The sequence below is a fragment of the Lissotriton helveticus genome, chromosome 2_2 (assembly GCF_964261635.1).
Source record: "Lissotriton helveticus chromosome 2_2, aLisHel1.1, whole genome shotgun sequence".
NCBI classification, from domain to species: domain Eukaryota; kingdom Metazoa; phylum Chordata; class Amphibia; order Caudata; family Salamandridae; genus Lissotriton; species Lissotriton helveticus.
The window spans coordinates 511,565,869-511,584,532 of NC_136060.1; positions in this window are offsets into that span (position 1 = coordinate 511,565,869).

Genomic DNA, 18,664 nt, shown 5'->3' on the forward strand with positions numbered 1-18,664 from the left:
GGATGTCGTCGGTGGCTCCGATGAGGGCGGTCTCGGTGCTGTGGTTGGCCCGGAAGCCGGACTGCGAATGGTCGAGGGATCCATTCGTCTCGAGGAAGGCGGCCAGCTGCTTGTTGATGGTCTTCTCGATGACTTTGGCCGGAAACGGGAGGAGCGAGATGGGGCGGTAGTTTTTGAGTTCGGTGGGGTCCGCTGATGGTTTTTTCAGTAGAGCACTGAGTTCGGCATGCTTCCAGCTCTCCGGGAAGGTCGCTGTGTCGAAGGAGGTGTTGATGACGTCCCACAAGTGGGGTGCGATGACGGAGTCGGCCTTGTTGAAGACGTGGTGAAGGCAGGGGTCGGTTGGAGATCCGGAGTGGATGGAGTTCATCGTGCGTAGGGTTTCCTCGGTGTTGATCGGGGTCCAGGAGCGGAGGGTGGTGGTGGGGGGAGCAGGTGCTGTCGTGGGGTGCGTCGGCTCTGTGCTGAAGCTGTTGTGTATGTCCGTGATCTTGTTGTGGAAGTAGGAGGCGAGGGAGTTGCAGAGGTCTTGTGATGGGGTGATGTCGTTGTTTCAGGCGCTGGGGTTGGAGAGCTCTTTGATGATGTTGAAGAGTTCCTTGCTGTTGTGGGCGTTGTTGTCCAGTCGTTCCTTGAATGCGGTTTTCTTGGTGGTGTGGATCAGTTGGTGATGTTTTCGAGTGGCGAGCTTGAGGGTGGTCATGTTGTCTGGTGTTGGGTCTCTGCGCCAGGCTCTCTCAAGGGCACGGCAGTTTCTCTTGGAGCTCTTGAGTTCGTCGGTGAACCATGGTGCTTTCTTGCTGCCGGTTCTGCTGGGCGGGGTCCTCAGTGGGGCGAGGACGTCTGCGCAGTTGCTGATCCACTTTGTGAGGTTGTTGGCGGCCTGGCTGGGGTTCGCTGAGCTTGTGGGGGAGCCCTGGCTCAGGGAGCACACCTTCTATTCCAGTATTGAGACCCCTCTATAGTATCTCCCGATGCACCTCGATCCAGACTCGAGCACCCCTTCTATTCCAGTATTGAGACCCCTCTATAGTATTTGCGATGCACCTCTATACAGACTCAAGCATGCCTTCTATTCCAGTATTGAGCCCCATCTATAGTGTCTGCTGATGCACCTCGGTCCAGACTCAAGAGCACCCCTTCTATTCCAGTATTGAGACCCCTCTATAGTATCTGCCGATGCATTTCGATCCAGACTCGAGCACCCCTTCTATTCCAGTATTGAGACCTCCCTATAGTATCTGCCGATGCACCTCGATCCAGACTCCAGCACGCCTTCTATTCCAGTATTGGGACCACTCTATAGTATCAGCCGATGCACCTCGATCCAGACTCAAGCATGCCTTCTATTCCAGTATTGAGACCCCTCTATAGTATCTGCCGATGCACCTCTATCCAGAATCAAGAGCACGCCTTCTATTCCAGTACTGAGACCCCTCTATATTATCTGCCGATGCACCTCGATCCAGACTCGAGCACGCCTTCTATTCCAGTATTGAGACCCCTCTATAGTATCTGCCGATGCACCTCGATCCAGACTCAAGCACGCCTTCTATTCCAGTATTGAGACCCATCTATAGTATCTGCTGATGCACCTCGATCCAGACTCGAGCACGCCTTCTATTCCAGTATTGAGACCCCTCAATCGTATCTGCCGATGCACCTCGATCTAGACTCGAGCACCCCTTCTATTCCAGTATTGAGACCCCTCTATAGTATCTGCCGATGCACCTCGATTCAGACTCGAGCACCCCTTCTATTCCAGTATTGGGACCACTCTATAGTATCAGCCGATGCACCTCGATCCAGACTCAAGCATGCCTTCTATTCCAGTATTGAGGTCCCTCTATAGTATCTGCCGATGCACCTCGATCCAGACTCAAGCACGCCTTCTATTCCAGTATTGAGACCCATCTATAGTATCTGCTGATGCACCTCGATCCAGACTCGAGCACGCCTTCTATTCCAGTATTGAGACCCCTCTATAGTATCTGCCGATGCACCACGATCCAGACTCAAGTGCGCACCTTCTATTCCAGTATTGAGACCCGTCTATAGTATCTGCCGATGCACCTCGATCCAGACTCAAGAGCGCACCTTCTATTCCAGTATTGAGACCCGTCTATAGTATCTGCCGATGCACCTCGATCCAGACTCAATCATCCCTTCTATTCCAGTATTGAGACCTCACTATAGTATCTGCCGATGCACCTCAATACAGACTCAAGCACGCCTTCTATTCCAGTATTGGGACCTTCCTATAGTATCTGCCGATGCACTTCGATCCAGACTGAAGCACGTCTTCTATTCCAGTATTGAGACCCATCTATAGTGTCCGCTGATGCAACTCGATCCAGACTCAAGAGAACCCCTTCTATTCCAGTATTGAGACCCCTCTATAGTATCTGCCGATGCACCTAGATCCAGACTCAAGCACGCCTTCTATCCCAGTATTAAGACCCCTCTATAGTATCTGCCGATGCACCTCCATCCAGACTCGAGCACGACTTCTATTCCAGTATTGAGACCCATCTATAGTATCTGCTGATGCAACTCAATCCAGACTCAAGAGCATCCCTTCTATTCCAGTATTGAGACCCCGCTATAGTATCTGCCGATGCACCTCGATCCAGACTCAAGCACGCCTTCTATTCCAGTATTAAGACCCCTCGGTAGTATCTGCCGATACACCTCGATCCAGACTCGAGCACGCCTTCTATTCCAGTATTGAGACCCCTCTATAGTATCGGCCGATGCACCTCGATCCAGACTCAAGCACACCTTTTATTCCAGTATTGAGACCCATCTATAGTATCTGCCGATGCACCTCGATCCAGACTCAAGCACGCCTTCTATTCCAGTATTGAGACCCATCTATAGTATCTGCCAATGCACCTCGATCCAGACTCGAGCACGCCTTCTATTCCAGTATTGAGACCCCTCTGTGGTATCTGCCGATGCACCTCGATCCAGACTCAAGCACGCCTTCTATTCCAGTATTGAGATGCCTCTATAGTATCTGCCGATGCACCTCGATCCAGACTCAAGCACGCCTTCTATTCCAGTATTGAGACCTCTCCATAGTATCTGCCGATGCACCTCAATCCAGACTCAAGCACCCCTTCTATTCCAGTATTGAGACCCATCTATAGTATCTGCCGATGCATCTCGATCCAGACTCAAGCACGCCTTCTATTCCAGTATTGAGTCCTCTCTAAAGTATCTTCTGATGCACCTCGATCCAGACTCGAGCACGCCTTCTGTTCCAGTATTGAGACCTCTCTATAGTATCTGCCGATGCACCTCGATCCAGACTCGAGCATGCCTTCTATTCCAGTATTGAGACCCCTCTATAGTGTCTGCCGATGCACCTCGATCCAGACTCAAGCACGCTTTCTATTCCAGTATTGAGACCTCCCTATAGTATCTGCCGATGCACCTCGATCCAGACTCGAACACGCCTTCTATTCCAGTATTGAGACCTCCCTATAGTATCTGCCGATGCACTTCGATCCAGACTCAAGAGCACGCCTTCTATTCCAGTATTGGATCCTCTCGAAAGCATCTCCCGATGCACCTCGATCCAGACTCGAGCACCCCTTCTATTCCAGTATTGAGACCCCTCTATAGTATTTGCGATGCACCTCTATACAGACTCAAGCATGCCTTCTATTCCAGTATTGAGCCCCATCTATAGTGTCTGCTGATGCACCTCGGTCCAGACTCAAGAGCATGCCTTCTTTTCCAGTATTGAGACCCCTCAATCGTATCTGCAGATGCACCTTGATCTAGACTCGAGCACCCCTTCTATTCCAGTATTGAGACCCCTCTATAGTATCTGCCGATGCACCTCGATCCAGACTCAAGCACCCCTTCTATTCCAGTATTGAGACCTCCCTATAGTATCTGCCGATGCACCTCGATCCAGACTCCAGCACGCCTTATATTCCAGTATTGGGACCACTCTATAGTATCAGCCGATGCACCTCGATCCAGACTCAAGCATGCCTTCTATTCCAGTATTGAGACCCCTCTATAGTATCTGCTGATGCACCTCTATCCAGAATCAAGAGCACGCCTTCTATTCCAGTACTGAGACCCCTCTATATTATCTGCCGATGCACCTCGATCCAGACTCGAGCACGCCTTCTATTCCAGTATTGAGACCCCTCTATAATATCTGCCGATGCACCTCGATCCAGACTCAAGCACGCCTTCTATTCCAGTATTGAGACCCATCTATAGTATCTGCTGATGCACCTCGATCCAGACTCGAGCACGCCTTCTATTCCAGTATTGAGGTCCCTCTATAGTATCTGCCGATGCACCTCGATCCAGACTCAAGCACGCCTTCTATTCCAGTATTGAGACCCATCTATAGTATCTGCTGATGCACCTCGATCCAGACTCGAGCACCCCTTCCATTCCAGTATTGAGGTCCCTCTATAGTATCTGCCGATGCACCTCGATCCAGACTCAAGCACGCCTTCTTTTCCAGTATTGAGACCCATCTATAGTATCTTCTGATGCACCTCGATCCAGACTCGAGCATGCCTTCTATTCCAGTATTGAGACCCCTCTATAGTATCTGCCGATGCACCACGATCCAGACTCAAGTGCGCACCTTCTATTCCAGTATTGAGACCCGTCTATAGTATCTGCTGATGCACCTCGATCCAGACTCGAGCACGCCTTCTATTCCAGTATTGAGACCCCTCAATCGTATCTGCCGATGCACCTCGATCTAGACTCGAGCACCCCTTCTATTCCAGTATTGAGACCCCTCTATAGTATCTGCCGATGCACCTCGATTCAGACTCGAGCACCCCTTCTATTCCAGTATTGGGACCACTCTATAGTATCAGCCGATGCACCTCGATCCAGACTCAAGCATGCCTTCTATTCCAGTATTGAGGTCCCTCTATAGTATCTGCCGATGCACCTCGATCCAGACTCAAGCACGCCTTCTATTCCAGTATTGAGACCCATCTATAGTATCTGCTGATGCACCTCGATCCAGACTCGAGCACGCCTTCTATTCCAGTATTGAGACCCCTCTATAGTATCTGCCGATGCACCACGATCCAGACTCAAGTGCGCACCTTCTATTCCAGTATTGAGACCCGTCTATAGTATCTGCCGATGCACCTCGATCCAGACTCAAGAGCGCACCTTCTATTCCAGTATTGAGACCCGTCTATAGTATCTGCCGATGCACCTCGATCCAGACTCAATCATCCCTTCTATTCCAGTATTGAGACCTCACTATAGTATCTGCCGATGCACCTCAATACAGACTCAAGCACGCCTTCTATTCCAGTATTGGGACCTTCCTATAGTATCTGCCGATGCACTTCGATCCAGACTGAAGCACGTCTTCTATTCCAGTATTGAGACCCATCTATAGTGTCCGCTGATGCAACTCGATCCAGACTCAAGAGAACCCCTTCTATTCCAGTATTGAGACCCCTCTATAGTATCTGCCGATGCACCTAGATCCAGACTCAAGCACGCCTTCTATCCCAGTATTAAGACCCCTCTATAGTATCTGCCGATGCACCTCCATCCAGACTCGAGCACGACTTCTATTCCAGTATTGAGACCCATCTATAGTATCTGCTGATGCAACTCAATCCAGACTCAAGAGCATCCCTTCTATTCCAGTATTGAGACCCCGCTATAGTATCTGCCGATGCACCTCGATCCAGACTCAAGCACGCCTTCTATTCCAGTATTAAGACCCCTCGGTAGTATCTGCCGATACACCTCGATCCAGACTCGAGCACGCCTTCTATTCCAGTATTGAGACCCCTCTATAGTATCGGCCGATGCACCTCGATCCAGACTCAAGCACACCTTTTATTCCAGTATTGAGACCCATCTATAGTATCTGCCGATGCACCTCGATCCAGACTCAAGCACGCCTTCTATTCCAGTATTGAGACCCATCTATAGTATCTGCCAATGCACCTCGATCCAGACTCGAGCACGCCTTCTATTCCAGTATTGAGACCCCTCTGTGGTATCTGCCGATGCACCTCGATCCAGACTCAAGCACGCCTTCTATTCCAGTATTGAGATGCCTCTATAGTATCTGCCGATGCACCTCGATCCAGACTCAAGCACGCCTTCTATTCCAGTATTGAGACCTCTCCATAGTATCTGCCGATGCACCTCAATCCAGACTCAAGCACCCCTTCTATTCCAGTATTGAGACCCATCTATAGTATCTGCCGATGCATCTCGATCCAGACTCAAGCACGCCTTCTATTCCAGTATTGAGTCCTCTCTAAAGTATCTTCTGATGCACCTCGATCCAGACTCGAGCACGCCTTCTGTTCCAGTATTGAGACCTCTCTATAGTATCTGCCGATGCACCTCGATCCAGACTCGAGCATGCCTTCTATTCCAGTATTGAGACCCCTCTATAGTGTCTGCCGATGCACCTCGATCCAGACTCAAGCACGCTTTCTATTCCAGTATTGAGACCTCCCTATAGTATCTGCCGATGCACCTCGATCCAGACTCGAACACGCCTTCTATTCCAGTATTGAGACCTCCCTATAGTATCTGCCGATGCACTTCGATCCAGACTCAAGAGCACGCCTTCTATTCCAGTATTGGATCCTCTCGAAAGCATCTCCCGATGCACCTCGATCCAGACTCGAGCACCCCTTCTATTCCAGTATTGAGACCCCTCTATAGTATTTGCGATGCACCTCTATACAGACTCAAGCATGCCTTCTATTCCAGTATTGAGCCCCATCTATAGTGTCTGCTGATGCACCTCGGTCCAGACTCAAGAGCATGCCTTCTTTTCCAGTATTGAGACCCCTCAATCGTATCTGCAGATGCACCTTGATCTAGACTCGAGCACCCCTTCTATTCCAGTATTGAGACCCCTCTATAGTATCTGCCGATGCACCTCGATCCAGACTCGAGCACCCCTTCTATTCCAGTATTGAGACCTCCCTATAGTATCTGCCGATGCACCTCGATCCAGACTCCAGCACGCCTTATATTCCAGTATTGGGACCACTCTATAGTATCAGCCGATGCACCTCGATCCAGACTCAAGCATGCCTTCTATTCCAGTATTGAGACCCCTCTATAGTATCTGCTGATGCACCTCTATCCAGAATCAAGAGCACGCCTTCTATTCCAGTACTGAGACCCCTCTATATTATCTGCCGATGCACCTCGATCCAGACTCGAGCACGCCTTCTATTCCAGTATTGAGACCCCTCTATAATATCTGCCGATGCACCTCGATCCAGACTCAAGCACGCCTTCTATTCCAGTATTGAGACCCATCTATAGTATCTGCTGATGCACCTCGATCCAGACTCGAGCACGCCTTCTATTCCAGTATTGAGGTCCCTCTATAGTATCTGCCGATGCACCTCGATCCAGACTCAAGCACGCCTTCTATTCCAGTATTGAGACCCATCTATAGTATCTGCTGATGCACCTCGATCCAGACTCGAGCACCCCTTCCATTCCAGTATTGAGGTCCCTCTATAGTATCTGCCGATGCACCTCGATCCAGACTCAAGCACGCCTTCTTTTCCAGTATTGAGACCCATCTATAGTATCTTCTGATGCACCTCGATCCAGACTCGAGCATGCCTTCTATTCCAGTATTGAGACCCCTCTATAGTATCTGCCGATGCACCACGATCCAGACTCAAGTGCGCACCTTCTATTCCAGTATTGAGACCCGTCTATAGTATCTGCCGATGCACCTCGATCCAGACTCAAGAGCGCACCTTCTATTTCAGTATTGAGAGCCGTCTATAGTATCTGCCGATGCACCTCGATCCAGACTCAATCATCCCTTCTATTCCAGTATTGAGACCCCACTATAGTATCTGCCGATGCACCTCGATACAGACTCAAGCTCGCCTTCTATTCCAGTATTGAGACCTTCCTATAGTATCTGCCGATGCACCTCGATCCAGACTCAAGCACGTCTTCTATTCCAGTATTGAGACCCATCTATAGTGTCCGCTGATGCAACTCGATCCAGACTCAAGAGAACCCCTTCTATTCCAGTATTGAGACCCCTCTATAGTATCTGCCGATGCACCTCGATCCAGACTCAAGCACGCCTTCTATCCCAGTATTAAGACCCCTCTATAGTATCTGCTGATGCACCTCGATCCAGACTCGAGCACGCCTTCTATTCCAGTATTGAGGTCCCTCTATAGTATCTGCCGATGCACCTGGATCCAGACTCAAGCACGCCTTCTATTCCAGTATTGAGACCCATCTATAGTATCTGCTGATGCACCTCGATCCAGACTCGAGCACCCCTTCCATTCCAGTATTGAGGTCCCTCTATAGTATCTGCCGATGCACCTCGATCCAGACTCAAGCACGCCTTCTATTCCAGTATTGAGACCCATCTATAGTATCTTCTGATGCACCTCGATCCAGACTCGAGCACGCCTTCTATTCCAGTATTGAGACCCCTCTATAGTATCTGCCGATGCACCACGATCCAGACTCAAGTGCGCACCTTCTATTACAGTATTGAGACCCGTCTATAGTATCTGCCGATGCACCTCGATCCAGAATCAAGAGCGCACCTTCTATTTTAGTATTGAGACCCGTCTATAGTATCTGCCGATGCACCTCGATCCAGACTCAATCATCCCTTCTATTCCAGTATTGAGACCCCACTATAGTATCTGCCGATGCACCTCGATACAGACTCAAGCACGCCTTCTATTCCAGTATTGAGACCTTCCTATAGTATCTGCCGATGCACCTCGATCCAGACTCAAGCACGTCTTCTATTCCAGTATTGAGACCCATCTATAGTGTCCGCTGATGCAACTCGATCCAGACTCAAGAGAACCCCTTCTATTCCAGTATTGAGACCCCTCTATAGTATCTGCCGATGCACCTCGATCCAGACTCAAGCACGCCTTCTATCCCAGTATTAAGACCCCTCTATAGTATCTGCCGATGCACCTCGATCCAGACTCGAGCACGACTTCTATTCCAGTATTGAGACCCATCTATAGTATCTGCTGATGCAACTCGATCCAGACTCAAGCATGCCTTCTATTCCAGTATTAAGACCCCTCTGTAGTATCTGCCGATACACCTCGATCCAGACTAGAGCACGCCTTCTATTCCAGTATTGAGACCCCTCTATAGTATCGGCCGATGCACCTCGATCCAGACTCAAGCACACCTTCTATTCCAGTATTGAGACCCCTCTATAGTATCTGCCGATGCACCTCGATCCAGACTCAAGCACGCCTTCTATTCCAGTATTGAGACCCATCTATAGTATCTGCCGATGCACCTCGATCCAGACTCGAGCACGCCTTCTATTCCAGTATTGAGACCCCTCTGTGCTATCTGCCGATGCACCTCGATCCAGACTCAAGCACGCCTTCTATTCCAGTATTGAGATGCCTCTATAGTATCTGCCGATGCACCTCGATCCAGACTCAAGCACGCCTTCTATTCCAGTATTGAGACCCCTCTATAGTATCTGCTGATTCACCTCGATCCAGACTCAAGCACGCCTTCTATTCCAGTATTGAGGTCCCTCTATAGTATCTTTTGTTGCACCTCGATCCAGACTCGAGCACACCTTCTATTCCAGTATTGAGACCCCTCTATAGTATCTGCCGATGCACTTCGATCCAGACTCAAGAGCACGCCTTCTATTCCAGTATTGAGACCCCTCTATAGTGTCTGCCGATGGACCTCGATCCAGACTCGAGCACTCCTTCTATTCCAGTATTGAGACCTCTCCATAGTATCTGCCGATGCACCTCAATCCAGACTCAAGCACCCCTTCTATTCCAGTATTGAGACCCATCTATAGTATCTGCCGATGCATCTCGATCCAGACTCAAGCACGCCTTCTATTCCAGTATTTTTTTTTTTTTTTTGATTAAAAACTTTTATTGAGCAATCAGGTAAAAAGTACAGAGATGGGCCTACAACCACACGGGCTGGCCGCTAATTCGCAAAGCAGAATATATGAAGTAAACAATCAGTTCCGTGGCCAGGCACAAATCATAGAGTAATAATTGCTCAAAGCATAGGACAGGACACAACAATTTTCTGTATTAACCATTAAAATAACGAACTCCAAACAAGGCGAATGCGGCAATCAAGTCAGCCCAGACGGCAGAGAGGACAGGAAAATCCTAAAACAGAATGAAAAATTTCGGGAACGTCAGCCTAGGGAGACAGGGTAACATCGGACGTGTCAACCAAGGGAGGGGCACAAATTTCTCCACGATATGCATTCCACTGACCCCAAATTTTCGTCCACGCCCTGGGTCTGCCCCTAGCAACATAGACGGTCTTCTCTCGGAACATGGACCAGTCCATGTTATCCTCCCACACCGAAACGTCTAGAGGCCTGGATGCGCCCCAGAGTTGCGCAATGTCCCGCTTCGCGACCATGTATCCCAAGGTCGCCCATCTGGTCTGGGCCACAGAATAATCGTGGGTTCCCACACGTTCAAGAGGCATCGTCGGGCCTCAGGCCGCAGGGTAACACCAGTCACAACAGTCATCACCGCAAGCACATCAATCCAGTAGGCTGCTACCACCGGGCACTCCCAAAGTATATGCAGAAATGTAGCACTCATCCCACAACCACGCTTACATAAGCCATCTGGGGAAAAACCCATTACAACCAGACGCGGACCAGTTACATACACCCGGTGGAGGATCTTAAGCTGCACCAAACGAAGACGGGCGGGAATGGCGACCTCTTTTGGAGAGGAGAGTGCGGACTGCCAATCCTCGTCATCTAATTCCAATCCGTCACCGACCCACATCTCCCTAAGTCGGAGCAATAAGTCAGCGCGATTATTAATCAATTTCTTGTAAATAAGGGAGATAGTGCTATCGGGCAGGTGTCCATCTAGTATGCGATCCTGAAGGGGGGAGGACTCAGGCAGGGTCACATCTGGAGTCAGAACTGAGGCCAGGGCATGCCGGACCTGCAGATACCGAAAGAACTCTCTATCACTCAAGTCGTATTCCGCCTTAAGGGCCTGGAAAGACTTCACGCTACCCTGCACACAGACATCGCCCACCTTACATATCCCAATCATATCCCAGCGTTCAAAACCCTTAGTAGACCAGAGGCACCCCAAACGTTCAGAAGCATAAAGCGGAGTCGCCATTGTCAGTCGATTCTCCCATCCCAAACTAACATTCGCGGCGCGCCACACATTGACTGCGATCCTGGACGGGCCCACAAGATGGCGCCCGGCCGATCTAGAATAAAGCGCTCTATTAAAGTCCCCTCCCGGCAGCTGGAGTCTATCCATCTCAAAGGCCGGATCTCGACCCGGGGAATACATCGCGTGGTTGATGGCAGACAACTGGGCAGCCCAGTAATATCGCTTTATGTCGGGGAGCGCCATGCCCCCGTCATACCAAGGGATAGTAAGTTTCGCAAGGGCGATACGCGGACGCCCGTCCCAGATCAGTTGTCTTTGAAGACTCTCGATCTCTCGGAAATAGGTAGCGGGAATGTCGTCATAAGAATTTTGAAGAGCGTAGAGGAACCGCGGCAAGGACATCATTTTAAAAAGGGCCGCCCTGCCCAGAGGAGACAGGGGTAGCTTACGCCAACGGGCCACATCTAGTCGCAGTCTAAGAAGCGGGGGAGGAGATTACGCTCGAACCGAAGTGAGGAGTCCAGCGTAATAAAAATCCCCAAATACTTGAAGCCAGACTGGACTACCTGGATAGGAAATCTGTCCGGCAATGGGGGCAAAACACCCGAAAGAACGTACACACAGGACTTAGCCCAATTAATAACTAGGCCCGAGTTAGCACCAAACGAGGTAAGAACGTCAAATAAGACATTTAACCCCTTCCGTGCGGCGCACGTTCAGTGGACGTCGCGTGCACTACCTCGGTAGTGCTGCGCACGTCCGCTGAACGTTCCGGCCCAGCCCGCGCAATAGAACATTCCGCACCAGCGCGGAACGTTCGGCGCAGCGAAGGGGTTACAGATTTACGCGGGGAAGTAAGATATAGGAGAATGTCATCCGCGTAAAGTGAGACGCGGTCCTCAAAATCCGGTGACCAACGGATCCCTTTGAGTGAAGGCTCCCATCGAAGCCACGCAGCTAACGGTTCCAGGGCAAGCGCGAAAAGCAACGGAGACAGGGGGCAACCCTGACGGGTCCCCCTACCAAGACAGAAGGGGACAGAAACTCTACCGTTCACCACTACCTGTGCTAAGGGTTCGGCGTATAACAACTTCACCCAACCAATAAACTCCGGTCCAAAACCAAATTTTTCAAGAGCTGCCCAAAGATAGGGCCACTCTACCGTGTCAAAGGCCATCGAGGCGTCCAACGAAGCCAAAATGGCCGGCTCCGTCAGAAGCCCCGCCCTCGCAACAGCACCGTGGAGACGACGTAGGTTAAGAGCCGTGTTGCGATGTGGGATAAATCCGGATTGATCCGGATGAACCAAGCCACTAATGACCGTCAAGAGGCGGGTCGCCAGGAGCTTAGCCAGGACCTTGGGCTCAACATTTAACAGGGAAATGGGCCTATAAGACGAACAAAGGTCCCGCGGTTTACCGTCTTTGGGAATTACGACTATCGTAGCCAGACGCTGATCATACGGGAGAATACCCCACTCCCGGGATTCCAAAAACATGGCACGAAGATAGGGCGCCACCCTGTCAGGACGTAGCTTGTACAGTTCAATTGGCAACCCATTCGGGCCTAAAGCTTTGCCCGAACGGAGTGAGCGAATGGCAGTCGCTATCTCGTCCGTAGTAAAAGGGGACTCCAAAGAAACACGGTCTAAATCGGAAACACTGGGCAAAGCTATATCGCGCAACAAAAGGCGAGAGTCAGCAACATCCCGTCCAGACACAGGGGTATAAACCACACGAAAATACTCCGCAAAACATTCAACTATTCCAACCGGGTCCGTCACTCTCACACCAGTCGAAGACTGAATCACAGGCACCACACGATTCGCCCTCTCTTTCTTATCCAACCATGCCAATAATTTACCCGCTTTGTCCCCCACATCATACAAACGACCCTGTTGATCCCGGAACATCAGTTTAGCCGCATCCGTGACCAAAGACTCATAAGCAAATTGTTTCAGACCCAGGGCGTGGAGTTTATCAGATGTAACATCCCATTCCAGGTCAGCCTCCCTCTCAGCAATCTCCCTCTCAAGGTCCACCACCTCCCGATTTCTCGCCTTCTTGGATTCAACAATAAGAGAGAGGGCCTGCCCACGAATCACTGTCTTAAAGGCCTCCCACAGGGATACCGCAGAGGAGACGGACCCCTCGTTGTCTAAAAAGTAATCGTCCAAAGACTTAGTCAAAAGGCTGCGGGTCTCGGGGGAGGTAAGGTACCACGGGTTGATAGGAGCCACCCGGCCCGTCGCCACCCCCCCATCTCAAAACAAAGCCAGAGCGGAGAATGATCGGAGATGCCCCGGGGGAGGTGTCTAATCTCACGTACCGCCGGCGACTGGGCCGCGGGCATCAGGAAATAGTCCAGTCTAGACAGACTCCCATGGGCCCCAGAGTGGAAAGTATATTGAAGCTGAGTAGGATGCATAAGCCTCCAGCAATCCACCAAGCCAAACGTATCCAGAAACCCACCTAGCCACTGTTGGGCCGAAGGAGTATCCCTAGGGGGGTGACGATCGTGTAGACCGGAGAACACAGAATTAAAATCACCTGCAATGAAGAGAGTACTATCAGGGAGGTTTAACAACACACGGCCCAAATCAGAAAAGGTAGAAGTCTGTAGGCCGGGGGGCACATATACAGCAAATAGGGAGAGGGTACGACCCTCATAACGACCCACGAGGACAGCATAACGCCCCCGATCATCAAGGATCACATCATCAATAGCTAGGGGGAGGGAAGCCCGAACAAGGATACCCACCCCCCTGGAACCCGTGGTAAACCCCGAATGTGCGGCGAGGCGATAGCCCCACCTATTCATTGCACGACAAGTATTGCCCACCAAATGAGTCTCCTGTAGAAAAACAATATCTGGAGACAAACGTCGTAGACATCGCAACACCACACCCCGCTTAATACGATCCCCCAGACCATTAACATTCCATGAAATAAACCTCAACCCGCTACCCCCCATCCCACACAGCAACGCCGAAACCCCTCTCCAATGAGCATGACATAAAAAACAGCAGTAGCAAGATAGAATCGCCTGGAGAACATAACACACGAACATCAAACTTCCCATCCACCCACCCCCCAACAATCAAGAAAACACCCCCCACCCTGCACCCCTGCAAAATGCTAAAAAGCCACCCCAACATGCAGTGTGCCTGTCGCCCAAGAACCCCCATTCTACAAAAAGACCCCGGAGGAGGAAAGGCCCTGGGCCACCCGCCACCCCTAGCAAGACGGATAACGAGGAGGACACACAAACAGTAGAGGCACTTAGGCATAGAATCCCAGAAGAAATTACTCTATACGAGGGCCCAAGCGTAGACGAATTGTTCAGCTCTCAACACCACCCTCAGCACCACCCGGGTGGGCGGCGGACTCAGTCGCAGGAGGTCGGTCAGGCAGAGAGTCCAGCCAGTCATTCACAGAATCAGGCCGATCAAAGAAAAAGGTTCGGTCATTGTACTCAACTCGCAGCCTGGTCGGAAAAAGCATAGCGTAGCGTAATCCCATGTCCCGGAGACGTTTCTTGACACCACGGAAGCCCATACGCTGTTTCTGGACCTGTTGAGAAAAGTCCGGATAAAAGTTCACCGTGGCGTTCTCAAAGGCCACCGGGCCCTTCGCACGTGATGCTTGCAGGATAGCGTCCCGATCCCTATAATGGAAGAGTTTCGCAACAATAGGCCTCGGCGGGGCGCCTGGCTTACCCTGGCCCCCCGGGACACGATGGGCACGCTCCACAGCGAAAAATTTACTCAGTCCAGACGGAGAGAGGTAGTTCTGGATCAGGTCCTCAACCAGGAGATCAACAGAGTGAGGTTCTGGATTCTCCGGAACGCCAACCACGCGCACATTACAGCGACGTGCCCTGTTCTCAAAGTCCTCCAAGCGCCGGGTCATGAAATCGTTCACCCTACGGAGATTGCCAATCTCCGTCTGTATCTCCGAGACGTCTGCCGTGAGGCTGGATGACTTGAGATCCAATGACTTCACCTTCTCACTGGTTTTAGATAGGTCGGCCCGGATCAAGTTCACATCAATGGCCACGGTGTCGATTTTGTGGGCCAAAGCTTCATATTGTTGGCCTATCGTCTCCTTCATGCCAGAAATGGCGCCCATGATGTCCTGCAAGGACGGCTCCGTTGACGCGTCCATAATGTGGTCAGCCACACTTGGGCCGGGCAGGGCGGCTCCGGGGGACCCCTTCGAATGGGTGTAACGGTCCATAACGTTAGATTGGACCGGGCCCCCACGCAGGGACGTCTTGGTCTTCCGTGTCTCTCGGTCCCCTCTGCCCGCCATGATGGAAACTGCGTCACCAGGAGATTTACCCGGCTCGATGGAATGGCCCAGGAAAGTAGGGCGTCGGGACCAAAAAGCAGCTGCAAGGGTACCACCAGGATAGCACCAGCCAGATAGGAGAATAAGCCAGGCAAAGGCCCGACAGTCGTCTCGTGCCCCGGACCCAGCCCAGGCCCGACTCCCTGCCAGATGTCTCAGCCTGAGGCAGAATCGAAACCGAAACTTAGAGGGGGACCCACAAGTACAATCCCCCTGCCGCTGTTGTTCAACTCCAAGACGGCCACAGAGCCTCACCCAGTCCCGGGCGTACCTCGAGGGCGGAGCCCGAAAGTTCGAATCACCGTAACTCTGGCGCCCCGGGTCCAAATCAAATTCCAAAAGTTCCAGGAAGATCAGCCCAGCGTCCTCCACACAAATCCTCGTGAAGAGTCAGGATATGTTCAGGATATCATTCCGGGAGTGGCGGGGGTCCGGAGAGCGCTGTGCTCACGCGGCCATCTCGGATGCCCGCCAAGCTCCTCCCCCTTCTATTCCAGTATTGAGTCCTCTCTAAAGTATCTTCTGATGCACCTCGATCCAGATTCGAGCACGCCTTCTGTTCCAGTATTGAGACCTCTCTATAGTATCTGCCGATGCACCTCGATCCAGACTCGAGCATGCCTTCTATTCCAGTATTGAGACCCCTCTATAGTGTCTGCCGATGCACCTCGATCCAGACTCTCGAGCACGCCTTCTATTCCAGTATTGAGACCCCTCTATAGTATCTGTCGATGTACCTCGATCCAGACTCAAGAGCACGCCTTCTATTCCAGTATTGAGACCCCTCTACAGTATCTGCCGATGCACCTCGATCCAGACTCAAGCACGCCTTCTATTCCAGTAATGAGACCGTTCTATAGTATCTGCCGATGCACCTCGATCCAGAGTCAAGCACGCATTCTATTCCAGTATTGAGACCTCCCTATAGTATCTGCCAATGCACTTCGATCCAGACTCAAGACCACGCCTTCTATTCCAGTATTGAGACCTCCCTATAGTATCTGCCCATGCACCTCAATCCAGACTCAAGAGCGCACCTTCTATTCCAGTATTGAGACCCTCTCTATAGTATCTGCTGATGCACCTCGATCCAGACTCGAGCACCCCTTCTATTCCAGTATTGAGACCCCTCTATAGTATCTGCCGATGCACCTCGATCCAGACTCGAGCACCCCTTCTATTCCAGTATTGAGACCCCTCTATAGTATCTGCCGATGCACTTCGATCCAGACTCGAGCACCCCTTCTATTCCAGTATTGAAACCCCTCTATAGTATCTGCTGATGCACCTCGATCCAGACTCAAGCACGCTTTCTATTCCAGTATTGAGACCTCCCTATACTATCTGCCGATGCACCTCGATCCAGACTCGAACACGCCTTCTATTCCAGTATTGAGACCTCCCTATAGTATCTGCCGATGCACTTCGATCCAGACTCAAGAGAACGCCTTCTATTCCAGTATTGAGTCCTCTCTAAAGCATCTTCCGATGCACCTCGATCCAGACTCGAGCACGCCTTCTGTTCCAGTATTGAGACCTCTCTATAGTATGTGCCTCTCTATAGTATCTGCTGATGAACCTCGATCAAGACTCAAGCACTCCTTCTATTCCAGTATTGAGACCTTTCTATAGTATCTAACAATGCACCTCGATCCAGACTCAAGCACCCCTTCTATTCCAGTATTGAGACCCCTCTATAGTATCTGCCGATGCACCTCGATCCAGACACGAGCACCCCTTCTATTCCAGTATTGAGACCCCTCTATAGTATCTGTCGATGCACCTCGATCCAGACTCGAGCACCCCTTCTATTCCAGTATTGAGACCCCTCTATAGTATCTGCCTATGCACCTCGATCCAGACTCGAGCACCCCTTCTATTCCAGTATTGAGACCTCCCTATAGTATCTGCCGATGCACTTCGATCCAGACTCCAGCACCCCTTCTATTCCAGTATTGAAACCCCTCTATAGTATCTGCTGATGCACCTCGATCCAGACTCAAGCACGCTTTCTATTCCAGTATTGAGACCTCCCTATAGTATCTGGCGATGCACCTCGATCCAGACTCGAACACGCCTTCTATTCCAGTATCGAGACCTCCCTATAGTATCTGCCGATGCACTTCGATCCAGACTCAAGAGCACGCCTTCTATTCCAGTATTGAGTCCTCTCTAAAGCATCTTCCGATGCACCTCGATCCAGACTCGAGCACGCCTTCTGTTCCAGTATTGAGACCTCTCTATAGTATCTGCCTCTCTATAGTATCTGCTGATGAACCTCGATCAAGACTCAAGCACTCCTTCTATTCCAGTATTGAGACCTTTCTATAGTATCTAACAATGCACCTCGATCCAGACTCGAGCACGCCTTCTATTCCAGTATTGAGACCCCTCTATAGTATCTGCCGATGCACCTCGATCCAGACTCAAGCACGCCTTCTATTCCAGTATTGAGACCCATCTATAGTATCTGCTGATGCACCTCGATCCAGACTCGAGCACGCCTTCTATTCCAGTATTGAGGTCCCTCTATAGTATCTGCCGATGCACCTCGATCCAGACTCAAGCACGCCTTCTATTCCAGTATTGAGACCCATCTATAGTATCTGCTGATGCACCTCGGTCCAGACTCAAGAGCATGCCTTCTATTCCAGTATTGAGACCCCTCAATCGTATCTGCCGATGCACCTCGATCTAGACTCGAGCACCCCTTCTATTCCAGTATTGAGACCCTTCTATAGTATCTGCCGATGCACCTCGATCCAGACTCGAGCACCCCTTCTATTCCAGTATTGAGACCTCCCTATAGTATCTGCCGATGCACCTCGATCCAGACTCCAGCACGCCTTCTATTCCAGTATTGGGACCACTCTATAGTATCAGCCGATGCACCTCGATCCAGACTCAAGCATGCCTTCTATTCCAGTATTGAGACCCCTCTATAGTATCTGCCGATGCACCTCTATCCAGAATCAAGAGCACGCCTTCTATTCCAGTACTGAGACCCCTCTATATTATCTGCCGATGCACCTCGATCCAGACTCAAGCATGCCTTCTATTCCAGTATTGAGACCCCTCTAAAGTATCTGCCGATGCACCTCGATCCAGACTCAAGCACGCCTTCTATTCCAGCATTGAGAC